The 17,735-nt window shown below is 52.6% G+C and overlaps 1 protein-coding gene across 11 annotated transcripts in view; it reads left to right on the top strand.

The window, feature by feature from the left end:
• The window catches only part of ANKRD11 (ankyrin repeat domain containing 11), a 172,865-nt gene that overhangs the window by 81,522 nt on the left and 73,608 nt on the right, over positions 1-17,735 (top strand). For 3 of the 11 annotated variants that reach the window (XM_060130819.1, XM_060130818.1, XM_060130821.1), the window contains 2 exons: positions 2,565-3,783; positions 5,951-6,245. The exons of 7 other annotated variants lie outside the window; for them this stretch is intronic. The gene's annotated coding sequence lies outside the window, so the exon portion shown is untranslated. Of the gene's footprint in view, positions 1-1,201; positions 1,523-2,564; positions 3,784-5,950; positions 6,246-17,735 lie in introns of those variants that run through there. One more of the 11 variants, XM_060130823.1, reaches the window with a different exon arrangement.

Here is a 17,735-nt window from a genome sequence, read left to right as displayed (position 1 = left end):
GGTGACCACCCCGGACTGAGGCTCAGCGGCTCAGGGCTGCTGCCATTCGCTTCCCTGTCACCCAGACCCTTCGAGCTGAGGCTGCGGTTTCTGCAGGACACTAGGAGGACAGCGTAGTGTTTTATGACTGTTAACGTTTACATGGGAGGCTGCGGGGAGGGACCACACCCGTGGGCACGGGGTCAGCCTGGCAGAGCGCATGCTCGGTCCCGGAGGCCATGCGCTGTTAGATATTGCAGGATGGACAGCTCTGAGACCGGCCAGGTGGTGGGCTGAGCTCACCCGGCAGACATTTTTCCTGTCTGCGGTCTGATGCGGAAGGGGTGAGGGCTCCGCCTCTCAGCGTGGGGCTGCCTCGAGATGCTTGACCTGGGAGGATGACGGCGCTTGAGCATGTGCCGCGCAGGGATCCGCGTGGCCTGAGGGGCAGGTCCCCCCCTTCAGGTGCCCGTTCACGGCCGTTGGGGGTCTTCTCGGCCAGTGCCCAGTCACAGAGGCTCAGCTGAGAGTTGCTGGGGGTTTAGTGGGGAGCGAGCAGGACCCTCAGTGGGCCTCCCCCTTCCCTGACGCCGCTCCCATCCCTCTCCAGGGGCGCCGTTTGGGCCGCCCTTGGCCTCATCTCAGCTCTCGAGGCTCCTTTCTCACGTGTTGGGGCCTGGGGCCTTTGGAGTTTGCTCAGGCTGTTCCCAGTTGTTACGCGTTTAAAACAAATAAGTTTTTGGCTACTGTTGGGAGGTTGGGGGTGAGTGGAGTCTGGGGCAGAAGGAGGACTTGGGGTTCGCGGGAGCAGAACTGCTCCCAGTAATGAGCTCTGTCTTTTCACCAAACAGCTGACACACTCCCCTGCACACACCTGCCTGTCAGTTGACAGCAGCCTCGCTCTCGGGCTGTGTTGCACTCTGAGGTTGCAGGGAAACTACTGTCAACAAGAGAACCCCTACCTTTTCTACAAAGAGCGGATTAAAGTAAAGTGTAGGTCACCGAACATAATTGTACACGATGTTGCTTTCTTTTGTTGAAAGGGTAGTTTCTTAGTACAGTGAAGTGTAGAAATCTTTTCTTTATTCTAAGAGTTACGCTATTCGGTGTCTTAGAGAAAAGTTAGGGCTCCCATGATTCAAGTAGTTCGTGCACATTATCCAAAACTCAGTGTATCAGTTTGCTGGGGCGGCCGTAACAAACCCACAGAGCGGGGGCCTCAGACCACAGAGACAGACTCCTCCACAGCCCCGGAGGCCAGAAGTCTGAGACCGAGGGGCCGGCCGGGCTGGTCCCTGCCGGGGCCAAGGGAGAATCTGCCCCAGGCCTCTCCCAGCTGCCGCATTTGCTGGCGCCTCTGATGTTCTGTGGCTCGCGGAAGCGTCACGCCCTTCTCTGCTTCCATCTTCACGTGTGCGTGTCTGTGTCCGTGTCCAAATTTCCCCTTTTTATAAGGGCACCAGTCGTACTGGGTGAGGACCCACCCTGATGATCCCGACAACATCCGCAAAGACCCTGTTTCCAGATAAGGCCGCATTCTGAGGTACTTGGGGGTTACGATCCCAAAATAACGTTTTTTGGGGGGGACACAATTTAGATAATAACACTTACCAGTAAATAAAGTTAAATATAAAGAATAAAATAAAAATCATGTGTAATCCTATCCCTCAAAGATAAACATACAAATTAAAAATTGTGAATATGTTACATTTCACAAAACAGGGATCAGATTGTATATAAACTTTCGTGTTCTGCACTTTAAAACCTAGCATTAACTTCCGATGACGTGAAACTTCAAACTGACTTTTAGTGACTACATAGTCTAGAGAGCAGTGTATATAATGTGCCTGATGAAGTTATGATTTTCACGTTTTCTGGAAAAGGGGCCTTGTCCCCTTGCACACTGTCCGCCCTCACACAGCAGGGGGTCCTGCTGAGCGGAGCCTGGGGACTGGGTGGGGAGCAGGTGAGGTGGGAGGGGCCTCAGGAGGTGGGAGTGGGCTGGAGGTTGGCGGCCCAGCCTGATGTGGCCGCCTTTGTTTCATAAACCAGGCGCTCTGTTCCTGGGAGCCTCCCGGCCCAGCATGGTGAGCTTGTGGCAGTTCAGTCACCTTTTTTATTAAGCAGACTTTATTTTTTAGATCAGGTTTAGGCTCACAGCAGAATCAAGCAGCAGGGTACAGAGATTTCCCATATACACTCCACCCCCACCCACCCAACCCGGCGGAGTGGCTGATCTATTGAAAGCAGTGAACCTGCACAGACACGGTGTCACCCAGAGTCCACGGTCTGCATTCTGCTTCCCTCTTGGTGCTGTCGGTCCTGTGGGTTTGGACGAGTGTGTGATGATGCGTCTCTGCCATCACAGCCTCACACAGACTCGTCTCACTGCCCTGAAACCCTCTCCCTCCACCTGTTCACCCTTCCATCTCTTCACTGTCTCCACAGTTTTGCCTTTTCCAGAATATCATGTGGTTGGGCTCGTACCGCCTTTTCAGATGGGCTCCTTTCACGTAGGAATGTGCATTTAAGGTGCCTCCGTGTCTTTTCATGGCTTGATAGCTCATTTCTCTTTTTTTTTTTAGCGCTGAATAATAGTCCATCGTCTGGATGTCCCACAGTTTATTTATCCATTCACCTACTGAAGGGCATCTTGGATCACTTTTAATTGTCTCTCTGGTCTTCTCTGATGGGAAGTAGACAGTAAACAAAGCCAGCTGCTGACCTCTGACCTCTCTGTGAATTGCCTGGAAGAGGGGGTGTTGCCGCCCGGATGCTTGTGCCGTGTTGTCCCCCAGTTCCGAGAGCCCTGGACTGTGCAGGACGTTGCTCCAGAACGATGCAGCCTTCTGTTCAGGGAGCACCTGAAACACTTCGCGTGGAAACCATCCCCACAGCGGTGACACTGCGGAGTTGGTGATGGGCGGCAGGGAGGAGGATGGCCTCGGGCTGTGGTCTCCTGGGCTCCGAGGGTGCGCACCCCAGTCCAGAGGCGGTGCAAGGCCCTCGCTGGGCTCCTTGGGAAGTCTGTGTGCCCATCCAGCCAATGCGCCTTTGCCCACACCACTTAATTTTCCTTTCAGAGACAAGACCAGTAATTCTTAACCTGGGCTTAGAACACATAGAGTGTCATTGGGTCTGTAGCTATTTCAGAATGCCGCCAAATTCTCCACACGCAACCCACACCCTGCATTTTTGAGAGTGAGCTCTGCCCCTGGACTCAGCAGTAGGATTGACGCTCAGGGCCCTGAGCCACGTTCTGAAGCAGAGCCCCGCCCGGAGGTTCTGGTAGCCAGCTTGGGGGCTGCTTGGACCTGGACCCGGTCTGTTCACCCCTGTGCTGCGGCCTCACCGCTAGGCCTTCATTTCCCCATCTGTAAATGGCATGATTTTGGATCCTTTTCATCTTGACATTCAGAGGATAGTACTGGGTCAGGGTCTACAAAAGATTGCTGTAAAATCTGGAATAGTGCATCTTATTCTTGCCGAGCAAAAAGGACCAAGTCCCAGTCATGCCCCAGCCCGGGGCGCGTGGGCCCCGCGTGTCGGTGTCCGCGTCCCGCAGCCGGCGGGCACTCTCTGCTGGCCTCCACGAGTCTCCGGTGGAGCTGAATGGACAGACAGGCCCACCAGGCGGGCCAGGCCCTCCACCCTGCTCCAGTCTCCTCTGTGCTCCTGAGGTGGGACCACACGGCCCTGGGCGTCGGCTGCCACCAGGGAGACAGACAGAAAGCCAGTGCCTCTTTGAGAGAAACGCTCAGACTTTTATATGTTCATCTTTTCTCTCTTTTCATCTAGTTGACGGTGATCATGTGGGATCCAGGGAGTGGGGCACACGGATTAAAGGGTCTTGTGGGTGAGGTCTTGGCGGGGTCTGTGATGGAGCAGGGGCCTGGAGTAGCTGTCTCTCCTGCACGCCCATGTTCCTGGGCCCTGTCATGTCAGGAACTCCTCATGTTGTAAACACGGAGGGGCTCAGAAAACTTGTCGGTATAGGGGCATCTGTCAATAAAATGCTTATTTACTAATTTCATTTAAAAGTAGGAGGAATAAACCCATTGCATGTTACTCTAAATCACTGTACTTTCCAAAATGAAAAACTGTCATGTGTTGCTTTGGTTAAAGTATACCGCCCCCCCTCCCAAAAAAAATGTAGTTGGAATAGGGAAGAATATTTGAATAGCTTTTTTTTTTTTTGGGCCTCACCGCGCAGCTTGCGGGACCTTAGTTCCCTGACCAGGGGTTGAACCCAGGCACCGGCAGTGAAAGCGCCGAGTCCTAACCACTGGATGGCCAGGGAAGTCCCTTCAATAGGTTTTTGATATAATTTTGGAGGTTTTATTTGATATGACACTGAAACTCAACAAATGGTCATGTGGTGATGGTCACTGGCAGTGTGCGTCCTTCATTGGGTCACACGTGTTTCTTCTCAGCTGTATTCGACCCACTGGTCTTTCTTGCACTGTAACTGGACCTTTTACCTGTGTTGGATTTTGCAGCATTGTGCATTGGCAGTTGGTCAACTGTGGTTTGCTCAGTTATTTCCGTCTTCCAGATGCTGATGTATTTTATTTTGCTACTTTTGTTTGTGTTACCACCAGTCTCATCAGAAGAGCCTTTAAGCCATCAAAAGCTATCTGCTCATGGCGTTTTCCAAAATTCTAATATTTGACCAAATGCTTGAATTTTAGCGTTGGCAATAAAATAGGTCAGGTGCTGGGACTTCCCTGGCGGTCCAGTGGTTAGGACTCTGAGCTTCCGGTGCAGAGGGCCTGGGTTCGATCCCTCGTTGGGGAACTAAGGTTCCGCATGCTGCACGTCGTGGCCAAAGATCAATAAATTAGGTCAGGTGTTTTCCTTGAAGTGGCAGTCTCATTTTGTTCATTTGCTAGAAACACTCTGCCACATCCCCTCGTTTGTAGAGCTTGTATATCAGTCACTCTTCCATATAAAAATGCCTTTGCTGGGGACAGCTGTTGTTTGGTACACAGCAGAAATGCTTCATGTACGTTTCACATTTTGTTACATAGAATATGAAAAAGACAAGTACGGAAAGGCTTGGTATTTAATGAAATTAATAATTCATTAATTAGTGGTTCATCATGAAGGTTCTTAAGCAAATTGGGCCATCACCTTTGCATCATGAGTGCAAATACCACCCCAGCTAAAAAGGCAGTGTTGCTATGAAAAAAGTTTCAAAAGGGCTGCAGGAATTCCTAAGGGTCCTTGGACCACAAATTCCTAAGGGTCCTTGGTCCTTGTTTGTAAACAGCTGTACTAACAAGCACTTCAGCATGTATGAGAAATCGTAGTTGAACAAATCAAGTCAGCCTACATGCTTATCGGTCTCTCAAAATTCCACAGCCGTAGGAGAATCCGATGGTGTCCATGACCTCTCCCTAGTGCGTAAGCTCACGAGTTCGTGTGCATTTTCAGAGGGCTCCTGATTTGGTGGACCCTTGGTAGTAAGCACCCCTCCTGTAGTTCTCACAGAAATGTGAACATTGCCCCCCCCTTTAAAGTAGGTCTGTGCATGTCTTCTGGCGCATGCTCACAGACTCAGCACACATCCTCAGCTGTGTGTCGGTGCCCTAAGCTGCTTCCCCTTCCTCTGATTTCCTCTTCCGGAGCAGACCAGCGGCAGAGGGCAGTGCTGTGCGGCCAGGCTTCCTGTGTACCAGCTGCTCTTGGGGCTGTGGACTCTGCTCCCAGGACAGGTTGCTGGGCGAGGTCCAGCCCACCCCTCTGGCAGCACACAGCCCTTCCCCGGGCCTCATCTAGTTTCCTTGCGTAATTCTTCCTGCTGAGACGCCGCCTCCAAACTGATGGTGCATCTCGTAGTTTTAGACCCTGATTCTCTTGGATCATTTGAGCCATGTAGCTTCCTCTGGGGTCACTTTGGTTTTGTCTTCTGTAGTTCAGCCTGGTCACTTGATCTAAAAATCTGTCTTTGTTTTTCCAAATTTTGCAGACCTTTTAAGATGATCTGGATTGCAATGACTCGAAATATATCGATCGGTACACATTTGCTGGTTTGGAGAACTTTTTAAAGTTATGGAGTTCTGTATACTCAACTTTTATTAGTCCTCTAAAAATTGCTGTCTCTGAATTGACTGTGAAGGGACCTTGAGACTGACGTTCTAATAATGCTGGGGCCGATCTGCTTTAATTGGAAGTGAGGACGCTGGGCCTTTTCCCAATAACTCAGTAACCTCCTGGATGTAACTCTGCAGGCCGTTTACTATGAAACTCTGATGTACAACCCGGTAAGCATCTTTAATGAAGTTCTTTATCATAAAACATGACTTCCGTATGTGAAAGTGATCTTTTTCAGGTTTTATTGAGATGAGGAGGGGAAAATACTCTTAACTGTCTGTCAGAGAGATTTTTGTATCGGGAGGCGTCTCCTGATTATTGAGAGGAGTACAGCAAGCTTGGTGGAGTCGAGGCCCTTTGTGTCCAGGGACGCGGAAGCCGGTTGGACTGTAGTCTGAGAGCACGCCTGCGCTGGGGACAGCCGGGCTGGGAGCACCTCACTGCGCGCGGGCCCTGCCCGGCGCTTTCTGCTCTGGACTGGCTCCTGCTCTGTGGGCTGTGGCTTTGCTGGATCTGTGTGACCACAGCTGTGTGTCAGGACCCACTGCCACTTTTGACACATTGTGGTTGGAGCTTCCCTTATTTTTGGCCCTCAGAATTAAATCAGTCTGTGCCATAACTTTCTTGGTGATTCTTTTTTGGCATAAACTTCAAACTTATGCAAATCAGAATGGTACTTCTCACTGTCTGACGTATTTCCTTTTATTTAGTAAATATTTAGCGTTTGTATGTGCAAGATGCCATGTTAACACTCAGCTGGATTTCCAGCATGAAGAGTAATGGCCTAGCTGGACTGCTTACTGCCCATCAGCACTGGGCCAGCTGCTCCCCCTTTTAATCCGGAAAGGCCCCCTGTGGTGGGCGTTCTCGCTTTGCCTGCAGAAGGAAGGTGGAGTCTCGTGTGTGCGTGGGACTCTAGCGGCTCCGGCGGGTGCTCTTCCATGAGGCTGTGTCGTCACCAGTGAGCACGAGTGAATCTCAAGGCATTTGAGTCTCGCAGAAAGATGTCAGACGCACAGAGAGACCCCCTAGAGGCACGTGTGGGAAGGGGGAGACTGTTTCTCTTGTGGCTCGAGCTTGCCCAAAGCTCCGCTGAGGAGGTAGCTTTGGGTGGGCTTTGAGTAATAAGTATAATTAGAACAAATGGCCGTGGTGTTTAAAACAGGGCTTTCGGGTGAAGGAATCAGAGTGAGTCTGGAGCTGCGAGTCCAGTGTGTCTCAAGGTTGGGGTGCAGGTGAGGTTAGGCTACCAGACCAAGGGGTGTCTTGGAAGGGGGGCAGGGAGGAAGCCCAGCGAGCGGGCGTGGACCCATCCCTGTGGCTGCTCTGGGGCTTGGGAAGTGGGGAACCAGATCCTCAACTCGGTAACTGGAGGGATGGCAGCGTCGCTGCAGAGACAGGGGACGCAGAGAGAAAGGGCTGATGGGAGGAGCTATGTTTGGGCACGAGGGACTCGAGGTGCTGGGAGGAGAGTGACTGGGATACCCAGCAGGCAGCTGAGGCCGGGGGTCCCCCTGGGTGCGGGTGTGTGCGCACCGGGAGAAGGGTGGGCAGGAAGAAGGAAGCTACACGGAGCAGAGCAGCAGAAGCCCCCGAGCGCAGCGCAGTAGTCTTCAGCGGGCAGGCTTGCTCTGTATAAGACAGGAAATGGAGAGAACGTCTATAGAAGTGACTTCTCCACTGGAAGCCGTAGGTCCTTTGAATGGATGACGTGTGGTTGTCTAGGTCACGTTCCTGTTTTGGGAAATAAGGTGCCTTATGTTCTAATCTGTACATTATTATGTATTTAAACCTCATAGTAAGCATAGCTCACATGGACTATGTGTTACTTTTTTTACTAGCAATTTTTGGGATTTTAAATGGTCTGAAGGACCAATAACAATGAGGTGCTTTAGACTGAAGCCTTCACAGAAGAATCCAACAAGTGTGGTTTAATTTCTAAATATTTGTGGTGAGGCTTAAGCAGTTTGGAACCCCCATGTACTGGTTGCTGTTTGCTTCAACTTGAAATGGGTTTGTACTCTTTATCAAGCACCTCCCTGCCTCCTGTAAAGCTCCGGTAAAGCTGACCTCCTTCAGTTTGGGGGAGTGTGAAGGGTGAGACGAGGTGAGCCAGAAAACAGCAAAACTAGTGAACGCGAGCACTCGCAGGCAGGTAGGACCAGAGGCCTGAGAGCGCTGCCCCGAAGCCTGGAGCCTGCAGGTTTATCGGGCTCTCCCCTGGGCCGCCGTGCCAGGTGGAGCGGGTGGCCGCAGGGCAGAGCGCACTCGGCCTCCAGTCCCCACGGCTCTGCCGGGGCTGCTTTAGACCTTAGGGACGTCCCTTTTCTAATTCAGTTGGCACATTTATGTGTCACCAAGAACAGATGTTAGTTTTTTTTACAGAGCCGTGTAGATTAAGGTACACTTTCCCTCTCCTCTCCGTGATGCCGGCTCGAGCAGAGTGGGCACCGGAAGGGCTGGACAGGGCTGTGCAGCGGGGTGGGCATCCGGAATCGGGTGCCTCTGCCTGACTGGGGCTTGGGCACCACTGCCTCTCGGGTCTTCACAGTTGATGTGGGAGCATTTTGTGGATTTCTTGGCTTTAAACTTTGTGAGCTGGGGACAAGGGAAGGACTCCGTGGACAGGAAGGTGCCCAGGTCAACTGGGTGAGGGTGACGGGGAGGGTCACCGGTGGGGATTCGACACAGGCTCACTCAAAGAGGTTTCCTTTCTTCTGCAGTGGAATTGCTTAGAATCTGTTTCCGGTGTTCCTCGTCTCTGACATGATATTCAGAAGAAAGCAGCCCCGGGCAGTTTTCTGCTCCAGGAGTTTGCTGGTTCAGAGGCGCAGGCTCTGGGCTCCTTGGCAGCCCTGCACACGGGGCTGTCGACGGGCCTGTTTGCATCGTCGGGTCGACGCTGCCAGTCTGTCCTCCCGGAACTGGCCCTGGTGCGTTGTATTAACTCGCACTCCGACTGTTCAGCCTCACTCCTTGCCCAACGCCCCCTCTGTCCCAGGGCCCTGCCCAGCACACCCCATCGCATTCAGTGGTCCTGTCACCTCAGTCTCTTCTGTTCTTCTGTGACCTGGGCAGTTTCGAGGGCCACCAGTGAGGTGTTTCTTAGAGAATGTCCTCCATGTGGGTTTCTCTGATGTTTTCTCCTTAGACGGGATTGTGGTTTGGGAGGCATATGGCCGCAGAGGAGAAGTGCCTGCTCATCATGTCCAGTCAGGGTGCTGGCTGGCCCCGCGGCCGCCTGGGTGAGGAACGCCTGCGGTCCCGTCGGGGTGGAAGCATCTCCAGGCTTCCATTTTACGAAGCGTTCATTGCATCATGTGAGAACGTCTGAAGCGTTTGTTTTGCTCGATGTCATCCATGCTGTCAAGATTATTATTTTCTTAAATGAACGTTTTATCACTTGGGAAACGATCTGCTTTCTCCACTCACCAGAGGTAAGAGGTAAACTGTTTCAGGTCATGACTTGCAGTTTTATCACTATTATTTGTGTCCTGAAGTTCTTTCAGATATACTGTTCCCTGGCAGGTACCTTTTGGGATAACAGTGTCAGCAGCTCTGAGCCCCCCTCCCCGAATTGCAGCCCTCCTTCTGCGGGGGCCATCTAGACTAGACCATGGTCTCAGAAAGCCTCGCCCTGCCCGGGAGCTGTGCTGTGCTGTGCTGTCACAGCCCAGAAGAGAGGCCGGGCTGCGAGCGTCCAGAGTGGCTGTGTGTGGCTGTGACCTCCTGGCCAGGCCTTCCTGGGGTGGAGGGTGGAGTGGCTGCCTTGCACGCTGCGTCTGGGGAACTGGCTGTGCGGCTGTGACGAGGTGGACAGGCTCCATGGACCGTCCTGCTCGTCACACTGTTAACAGTGCGACGCCCTGCTTTGCTGTACAGCAGACATTAACACAACGTTGTGAATCAACTATAGTTGAGTAAAGTTTTAAAAAATGTGACTTTCTAGGGCTTCCCTGGTGGTGCAGTGGTTAAGAATCCGCCTGCCAATGCAGGGGACATGGGTTCGAGCCCTGGTCCGGAAAGATCCCACATGCTGCGGAGCAGCTAAGCCTGTGCGCCACAACTACTGAGCCTGTGCTCTGGAGCCCACGTGCCACAACTACTGAAGCCTGCTCTCCTAGAGCCCGTGCTCCACAAGAGAAGCCACGACAATGAGAAGCCTGCGCACCGCAACAAAGACCCAAACGCGGCCAAAACTAAATAAATAAATTTATTAAAAAAAAATAAAGTCCCACATTATGTTTTCCAATCAGTAAGGGCTTTACTTCAACAATTATAATCCGAGAAATAGGAGAGACCCCGGCAGCCTCTTTGCTTCTTTTGCTGACAAATACGACTGTGTTCCTTAAGTTTTTAAAGTCGATTGAGAGCTTAGAGTGACTTCTCTCCTTAAATAAGATGGGTGATGGGTTAAGTATTTTTTATAATTTTTTTTATTATCTAATTTATACATGTGAGTGTCTCTATGTCAATCCCAGTTTCCCAAGGATTAGTTATTAAAATTTACCTTCCATGGTTTGTCGATGCAGGTTTGGGGCCCAGGCGGTAGCTCGGGGGATACGATAGCTGCCTATTAAGTGGACCGGTGTCCCCATGCGTGATGGCCTGGAGGAGGGCTTCCTGTGACGCGGACGGACAGCGCCGCCGCCACAGGGGGTGGTCTTCTTTCTAGGCTGTGGTTGGTAGGCTGTACCTAAAGTGAATGTAATTGCTGAGGAGTGAAGACCCGGTCCTTTGGTTTTGTTTTCTTGTCGGGACTGGTCGCTCTGCCTCCTTTCTCACCACGGAGGGCGGCCCTCGGCCAGCCCAGGACACGCGGGCCCTTCCGAGCTTCCCCGCTGTGGGTGGGGACTTCTCCGTCTCCGGGCCGGCGGGGAGGGCTCTGCTGGGCTCCGAAGGCCGAGACCTTGCAGTGCGAGTGCCACCTGCGTTGCCGTAGCGGCCGTGGTCACTGGGAAAGTTCTTGGTCCTTGTGTCTGTAATGGTGCCGTCTATTCAGGCCTTCTGAGTCTCGTCCATGGAGAATTGGAATTTCTTAGAAGCTTCTCTTGGAACCTATTTTCATAAAAGCTACAGCAGAAGAATGATAGAAAGGTTTTGTTTATAAGGTTTTAGCTTCAGGGCTGCCTACAAAGCATTTAGTTGGAGTTTTCTCAGTTCAGTGGTCCGATTAAAAAATAATGAAGAGAGAGCATAAAACATCTGTTTTGTTTGTTGCTTAATAGCTGGGAGTTAACTGCATTTCTGCAGGCAGAATTGGGGGTGGCTTTGGGTGCTGTCGCCTTCCCTTACTTGGTTCATCTCTTGCTGGAAACCAGCCCGACTTCCTGGGAAGGCGGGTCCTCACCATGGGGAGGGCTCTGGCCACGCTAATTCCCACGTCACACGCTTCCCTGGTGCTGGAGGACGTGAACACGGGACTGTGCTCGTTTTGTGAAGACTGATGAGCAGACAAGTCCCGAGTTTCCTTTTTAGGGCCTGGAAGCTCTCTTCTCTCTTACAGACTCTGCCGTGAAAAGCTGCCTCTTGCTGTGCACTCATGTGTATGTGCTCACATGTGTGCTCACACACAGGCACTCACATATATGCCAACAAACTCCTCACTGACCCTCCCTGATTCTGCCACCACGGGGCTGTCGTTAGGATTGAATTCTGTTGATATTAAGTGTGGGTTACCGTAAAATGTTGTAAGATCAAAAGGCCACCTGATTGAGGTAAAAGGAAGGAAAAAAATCATTCCCTGTCCCTTTCTAATTTTAAAAATTTTTATGTTTTATTTCCCCCCCAGTGTGATTGAGACATAATTGACGCGCGCGCACGCGTGTGTGTATAGATAGACGTTGGACGCGCGCGCACGCGTGTGTGTATAGATAGACGTTGTGTTCTGGATCTCAGCTTGATTTCGATACAGAGCTGAGCCTCACTGGCTCAGAACAACTTCAGAGCAGGTGGCCTCCTGCACGTGAGGGGAAGATGTTGCAGGCAGGATTCGCCTGCTTCCTGAGGTGTGCTTGGCCTTCTGTCCTGCGTGAACCGGCAGCCCTGCAGCCTGCAAGCCTGTGCCTGGTGACTCCCTGACCCTTGCAGGCAGGCTTTGTGTTTGGCTCAGGGCTAGATTTGCAAACGGGTCCAGCCGTGGGCCTGGTCCCTCTGTAAGCCCCCTGTCCCAGGGTCTGAGGGTGTGGGACAGGCCTCAGCTTAGAGAATACTCTCTTTCCGGAGGGGGGAGTTCAGGACTCAGGACAGAGGAGGGTGTTTTAGATTCTTTACGGTGGAGCACCTCCCTCCACGGGAGCGGAGCTCCTGCAGGGCGCTGGCGGGTATGACCACAGCCCCCTTTCCCCGTGGCCGCCGAGCGCGGAGGACGGAGGAGGGTGGAGGCAGCTCTCCAGGGTCAGTGCGGTCCACGCACGTGCCCACTTCGTGTCAGGTCCTTGACTCTCGTCCATGGGGCTGTCCACCCGCTGCATCTGGCCTGTGCTCCTTCTCATGCACCTTGTTCCGTGGCGACTCTGTCACTGCAGACACACAGTAATCAGCAGGTGTCCACGGAGCGGGACGCGAAGGTTTGGAATCAGACAGAAAGCAGCTCTCAGGGCCGATGCAGTGCCGTCTTGTCCCCGCTGTTCCAGCAGAGGTGGCGACGTCCGTGGTCCCTCAGGAAGCAGTAAGGGGAGGGCTCACTGCTGGTACCTTTCTGTTCTGTCGAACCTTTCGTCCACAGACTAATCCTTTCCTCTGTGGCTCCTCCCCACTCCCATTCCCGGAGACCTTGGTCCTCAGCCTGTCTCGAACCTTAGCACCATGGTGTCTTTTCTGCCTTAGGTCATAGGTATGCATTTCCAGGGGGCAGAGCCTGCTGGCCCGTCTCATTTAGCAGCTGCCCACAGAGAAGAGAATCAGAACGGGTCGGGGGTGGTGGTCCCAGGAGGGAGGGCTGGGCTTGTGCGGCCCGCGTGCCCCCTTCCCTGGGAGGGAGTGTTCCCTGAGGTGGTCATTCTGGATTGACTGTTGCGCCCTCTGCTCTGCAAGGCAGGAGGTGAGCGCCGTCTGTGACTTGCCGCTTTTCTGCTCCTAAACAGAGCAGTAGGGGAAGATGGGCTCTGATTACAGGTCCTGCAGTTTTATAAGTTATTGTGGGACCGTGCACAGCAGGTTTGGGGAATCAATCGTGGGTTTCTGTGTTAAGTTAGGGAAAGTTTGCTCATGGGTAACACTTGTAATCTTAAACGGAGGCGGGGGAGTATTGATTCAGTGTTTGGCTGGAGACCCGATGGTAGGGGCTTGTCTTTAGTTTTCTTTTGTCTTTAGTTACTTTTAAACTTTCTTTTAGGGTATCAGTATTATCTAAACTTTTGCAAGAAAAACATGCTGCTCACATTGTGGTTGTTTAAAAAAAGACAGACCCTGCCTCACCCCTCGTCCTGTCCCCAACCCCTGAGCCCGGAGCCTGGACTGTGGTGCAGGGGGAAGGGGTCCAGAGTCATGCCTGAGTTAGTGTGTCCATCGAATGTATTTTAGTAACTTTTATTAACTGTTTTAAAATAACTGACAGTGGTATGAAAGTTGAAAATCCGGACAAGAAACAGTTATTTGACAGGGCATAGTTGAATAAATACATGGCCTTGTGTGTGTGTGTGTTTTAATAAATTTATTTTTATTTTTTTAATTTTTGGCTGTGTTGGGTCTTTGTTGCTGCGTGCGGGCTTTCTCTAGTTGTGGCGAGCGGGGGCTACTCTTCGTTGTGGAGCGCGGACTTCTCCTTGCAGTGGCTTCTCTTGTTGGGAACACGGGCTCTAGGCGCATGGGGTTCAGTAGTTGTGGCTCGCGGGCTCTAGAGCGCAGGCTCAGTAGTTGTGGCGCACGGGCTTAGTTGCTCCGTGGCATGTGGGATCTTCCCGGACCAGGGCTCGAACCCGTGTCCCCTGCATTGGCAGGTGGATTCTTAACCACTGTGGTACCAGGGAAGCCCTGGACTTGTGTTTTAAAGACTGTACTTTTTATTTCTTTGTTAGGCTGTAAGGCAGGGACAAACTGTTGATTTCTAGCCTTTGAGAGCCCTGGTGTGCAGAGGCGGAAGTAACAGATTGCTTTCAGCTTTGCCTGGGCCTCCCCTGCACTGGGCACTGTCTGAAGCTTTTGGGCTAGCTTGCTGGGCTCCAGGGGCCGGAGGAGGTGGGTCAGAGCAGGGGGCCTCTGCCTACCGCTGCCTTCCTGGTCCTCCACAGTACTGCTGCACAGCACTTGGACTTGAAAGGTCTCGAGTTGTCTGGGGGAAGAGAACAGACACGGTGTGAGCACTGCTGGGAGGCCACGGCCCAGAGAGCTTGCGTGGCTGCATTGTGGTCACCAAGTGAAGGACCCAGGCCGGCCGACAGTATGCCCTGAGCCCAGTCTTCTCCCCCCGCCCTGTCACATCCATTTGTGGGGCTGAAAAATGTTCACTAAACTCTGGATGATAAAGTGAGTAAATATGGGGTGTGTGTGTACGTACATACATGTATACTGACAGATATCCTCCAGGCTGAATTTGACTAGCTGAAGGCCATTCGTTTCTTGCCATGAGAGTTCTGAAGGTCTGGTTCTGTGGACCGTGTGTCCTGACGAGCCTGTGGGCAGGGTTCCGTCTGGTTGGGACAGGGGCCGAGGTTGTCCGGAGGGCCCCTCGGACTCTCGTGTGCAACCAGACCGTGGGGGCCGTGCTTTGGGCCCTTCGCTATGTGCAGTTTCAAACCCGAGTCCTGCTGGCCACATTGGAGCGAGTCCCTGGTTTGGCTGCTCGGCAGTCGAGGGCAGCGGATCTGGGTTCAGGTGCGGTTTCCCCTTTGCCCGAAAGGCTTCTTCTGGACACATCCTGAGGCTGCTTCACATGGAACCAGCTGCCAATGCAGGGGAGCTGTGGAGATTAGACGGACAGGACCGAGGGCAGAGGGGCTGTGGGCGGGCGTCCGCCATCTCTTGGAAGCCGGGGCTCTGTGCTGACTGTCCCCCATGGGCCTCGGCGCAGGATTAAGTCCATCTTTTTCTTAGAGTTGGCAGCGGGTCACCCCATGGAGTCCTCTCACCTGGTTTATAGGCAGAACGCTTGTCACATGTGGCTTCTTGTTAATGGCTTAGGGTTTGGGGTCGTGCAGCGTGGGAGACGCTGCCCCTTCGGGCCGCACGCCCAGGCGTGTTGGCAGTTTCTCGGTGGCTTTCCTCCTGCAGTCCCTGCTGTTTAGGTTGATGGCTTGCCCTCTGTTCGGGGCTGGGCCCTGGGAGCCGTCAGTGCCGGGCTTGGCGTGTCTGTGCCGAGCTCTCCTCTGGAGCTCGCGCAGGGGAGCTGCGGGCATTTGTCACTAGGGGGACGTTTGGGGCCAGAACCTCACAGCCTCTCTCCTCCTTTAGACACCAGGCCTCGTGCTGGTCACTTGGCATGGAGACTGGCGGGCGTGTTTCCCGGGTTCTGTGCTCCTCCCTGGAAAGCACGCTGGGCGGCACCTGCAGCGTCAGTTCAGTGCCCTGTTCACGGCTGCGGTCATCTTCTCTAGATTGCCTGCTAGTGAACCCGTGTGCACCAGGTCGTTGCCTTTCAGCAAAGACGGCTTTGGCTTCCAGCACCCACGCTGACTCTCCACCACCCAGAGCGCCTCCCTCCGGGGCCCCCAAGGACGCAGGTGTGGCCATGAGGGCCCTGGAATAGCCCGTGGCCCGGCCCTGGAGGTCGTGGCACTCGAGCAGCCTGGGAGCAGAGGAGCTAAAACCGCATTGGCATTCTGCACCTGGGGTGCCAGAAATAACATCTCTTCAGAGTGAATTTCTTGGTAGAAAGGAGGAGTTTTTTATACACCCATTTATATTTGGACTTGAATTGAGTAGTTTCGAGATGCAGTGTTTGGTGAATAAAGATGAAAGTGTATGTTTTTGAGCGATGAGGAAACTGTGAAATGGCAAGCGTCTGTAGCAGGCTTCTTTCTAAATTTTTTGTTTTTCTGTATTTACAAAAAGTTTTGATGAATACTTCTTGGGCACTTACTGAAAACAGTTACAATGTGAGTGGAACAAACAAATGACACCTCGTTTGCCCTCCACCTTGGTTCCCGCTTCCTGAAGCGTGAGTGCGCACACCGCACATACACCCGGGCCAGCAGCGATGCAGCGGCCTGCCCTGCTCAGAGGCCGAGCGTCTGGAGTGCTTGGTCAGCGCGTCCAGGCTGTGCCTGTCCGGTCTGGCGGCCTCCTAACCCCACGTTCAGTGTTCAGGTCATATCGGGAGCCCCGTTCACTGTTGACATTTGATCTGTTGTTTTTTTTTTTCCATTTCACTTAGAAACTGCTAGTCCCCCTATGTGCCCCGCCGACTGCAGGCACTCCTTGAACTGCCTCATGGCTAGTGTGGGGCAGGTGTGGGAGCTGCCCCACCTTCCTGTACCCAGTCGGAAAGCCTTTCCAGACATGTCCTGCCTTTGCACGTTTTGGGGCCAGCTGTTTTAAGGACACTGGTGGGCACGGATGAGCCCCCGTGTTGAGTCTGTTTCTGTGTGTTGGTCATTGTCAAGGAGCACCAGGGTTCTCAGTGATGCTGTTCAGTGAGCGCCGCCACCCCACCCGGGTCTGGGCTCGGCTGTGGCTACACGGGTGCCTCGACACTCCTGGGTGCCGTCCACGCCCTTCACGATGATCTGGTTCTGAACAGACTTTAAACTTTACACAATCCTTCCTCACCCACTACCCCTCCCAAAAAAACATGTGCCAAAGGAAAAAAACCACAACAGTGCCTAAGAATGCCTCCTCCGTCTTCCTGTGTCTCCCGACTGCATCTCCTCTCCCGTGTTCTGCTTTTCCAAGTTGTGCTTGTCGCACAAGTGATTCCTAACCATAGCGGGGTGGCCGCAGATCAGAGGCTGTGGCATGCGTGGTCCCTGCCCCGTGCGTGACGGGGAGCCCCGGGGGTGCTGTGCACACGGAGGCTCAGCGGGGCGTAGTCCTCATAAAAGTGATTCAGCGGTGGGTCGGTTGAGCCTCTCTGAGCTTCTAGCCACTTCTGAGCTCCGACTGTTTCTGCATATTTTTAGGCTTGTAACTCAGGCTTATGAATAAATTTAGATGCATTTTGCTTGGCCTGTTAATATTCAGGATCTTCGTATACAGCAGTGTCTTAAAGAAAGCCTGAGAAAATATGCTAGTTAACCAGGCTTTATAATCCTGTTACTGTTATTTTCAACGTGCTTTATCTGTGGCCTAATAACACACAAACTTAGTTTGATATCTTCTTAAGCTCTACATTTTTGTGATTTTCTATGGAGGTCATTATGGTGGTCAAGCTTAAGTGTCGTGATTTGAAATTGGTATCAAGAATTGGGACTAAATCACTGTGATCAAGATGGTAGGCTTACTTTTCCAGTAAAATCATTATACACATGCATGTATACATGTTAATCATGTGGTTGTAAACGTGAAAGGATAGGTGTTTGCCCGTGCCTTATCCGGAAGAAGCTCCTGAAGGGCTCTTCTCATCTAAGCCGGATGACCTGAGTGATGGTTTTCTTGGTTAGGGTGCTGCCTGGATGGCATGGTCTGGAAGCATACGGAGAAGTTAGCTCATTACACACGGTGGTGTCTGATTCTCTCACGGAACCGCGTTGAGGAAGGCAGCCCTGAGCAGGCCCGGCAGGCTC

This window comes from Lagenorhynchus albirostris, chromosome 19 (genome assembly GCF_949774975.1).
Source record: "Lagenorhynchus albirostris chromosome 19, mLagAlb1.1, whole genome shotgun sequence".
Lineage (NCBI taxonomy): Eukaryota > Metazoa > Chordata > Mammalia > Artiodactyla > Delphinidae > Lagenorhynchus > Lagenorhynchus albirostris.
Note: the sequence above shows the minus strand (reverse complement) of the source record. Positions and strands in the feature narration are given on the sequence as shown.